Below are 2,640 nucleotides of genomic sequence, written 5' to 3' on the forward strand. Positions count from 1 at the left end.
CACCATTACTTTCGGCCTAAGCTTTCCCAGTTTTGTATAAGATGTTGTCATGTTGTCTTCTTTGTTTATTAAATTATAACATTCAACTTAGATATAAAACTCAATAACTTTATTCTCTTAAAAAGGATACAATATATCTTTAGAGGCTCATATAGTGTTTCCTTTGTTTTGTATAAGATTTTGTCATGTTGTCTTCTTTGTTTATTAAATTATAACTTTCAACTTAGATATAAAACTCAATAACCTTATTCTCTTAAAAAGGATACAATATATCTTTAGAGGCTCATATAGTGTTTCCTTTGTTTTGTATAAGATTTTGTCATGTTGTCTTCTTTGTTTATTAAATTATAACTTTCAACTTAGATATAAAACTCAATAACCTTATTCTCTTAAAAAGGATACAATATATCTTTAGAGGCTCATATAGTGCTTCCTTTGTTTTAGTAATTATGTTACAAATAGTATGAGACACGATATTTTGTATTCACACTTTTCACGCCAACCATCATTTTTGGGTAAACAATTAAACGTTTATAGTAGGTTATATGTAAAATTAAATATTATATTGTTGCACGTAAGTAAAGAACGTCTCGACTCCAATTGAATATCCAAAATAGAGAAAGCTTCTGGATTTTTTTATTACCGCTATCTTCTAGTGACTATTATTTTATAAATAACTAAATTCCAACTAGAATATGAATAACTTTATTTTTATGATAGCTCAAAAAACCATTATATTGTTCATTTGGAAAAGATGGAGTATTATTTTGTTTATTATTTGGTGTCACAGCTATGTCAATATTAGATTATGTGACATTCGGTTTTAGGTCTTAAACTTTTTATCAAAGACACGGTGAAAAATATTGTGCTCAACTTTCGTATGTCAAGGATGGCATAGATCTTGTGTGAAGAATCAAAAGACTCGAACAAACTAACCCAAATGGTTCCAAGAAAGTTTCCAAAGAAACAACTAGCTTCTTTATTAAGGGGTTGTTTGATTTCAATCTAACTCATCCAATCAGAGTTTTTTTCTTTAATTTGGTCAGGTCGGTTTGTTTGATTTGCACATTTAAAGGTCTGACCGAGTCAGTAAGAAATATTAGCTGTCGGTTTGTTTGATTTGCACATTTAAAGGTCTGACCGAGTCAGTAAGAAATATTAGCTGTCGGTTTGTTTGATTTGCACATTTAAAGGTCTGACTGAGAACCTTCACATTTTTACCCCTTGCGTCGATCTCCTCCGGCCTTGAACTAGCGACATTCCAGCCAAATCCTCATCATTTGAGCCATGACAATCCTTCATTCATGTGACATTGTTGCCATTATCCAGCCTCGTTGTCATCGTCGCTTCCGTCCTCCATCGCCGTCCTCCAAATCGATGGCAAGCTTCTGATTTCTCATCTCTAAAATTGATTCCATCTTCTTCATCGATTCTATCCTCTTCACGCTTCTATCGGGTCCAACTTCTTCACGCCTCTATCCACTCTGGTCAATGTTGTACAACCTCTATCACCTCTCCCTGCTTCCACCAATTTCTCCTGCAAACCTTCATCATTGATTTCCCTCATCGATCCCAACCAACTCCTAATAAATTCCTTTTAAGTCTGGTATTTTTTTTTACAATATGCAGTATCTTGATTACAATTGTGGTGAAATTCCTGATAAATTTTAAGTTTCTAAACTTGCCTTCAATCATTTGTACTTGAAAAGTGCTAATTGATATGTAATACTAAAAATTGATATTGCAACTATTGTTTTATGTGCTTTGGATAATCAAAAAATCTTTGTGAAGGTCAAATTCGATCATTCAGACGATATCAAAAGGATTTACAATTTGAACTTGAATTCATTTAGCTTAAAATTAAAAATCATATTGTTTTCCCTTTATACTGGAGACTTCATAGTTCCTTTAGCATCATTCGTTCTAACCATTTGCTTGCAACTGCTTACCTATCAAGCCATCTATGCTCATCGATTTGTTTAATTGTTAGCTTTTAATCAAATGTTGTATACATGCATCTTTAATTGATGCATAATATGTTGGGATTTTCGGTTACACAAATGTCTAACGTGTTACTCTACCTGAGGATGCTGTAAGTTATCATCATATATTTGACAGATAAAACTATTGCAATTTTAATATTGATATATGAAACAAATGTTTTGATTTTAGGATTATTGCATATGTTTAAGCCAATATGAAGTGGAATAGAGCTTCATTCGCTACCCTGCAAGTATAGTATCCTAAAAAGGAAATGAACAAGTTTAATAAATCAGAAGAATTTGGATTTCACATGGGCTAGTATGTATTTATGTATATGTCCAAGAGGAAATGTAGCTAAGCTTTGGTAAACCAAAACAAAAAAAAAACATCACATTTAGTAGAGTTATTTTTTGGTACAAGTTTGGTCTTATTGGTATAAAACACATTTGTTAAGTTATATTTGATTTGTTTGAACCCAAAAAGATGATTGTTTTGTTTGGTTTTTGTTTTAATTTTAGGCCAAAACTTAACCACTTATCTAAGGGCTGTTTGATTTCATGTACTTCCATTTATATCATTATATTTTAACTTCTTTTTATTACATTATTTCACTTTTGTAACAAAAGGGTAATATAGTCATTTTTATCATTCAACATA

Source organism: Lactuca virosa, chromosome 2 (assembly GCF_052849685.1).
Source record: "Lactuca virosa cultivar CGN04683 chromosome 2, Lactuca_virosa_CGN04683_v6, whole genome shotgun sequence".
Taxonomy (NCBI): Eukaryota; Viridiplantae; Streptophyta; class Magnoliopsida; order Asterales; family Asteraceae; genus Lactuca; species Lactuca virosa.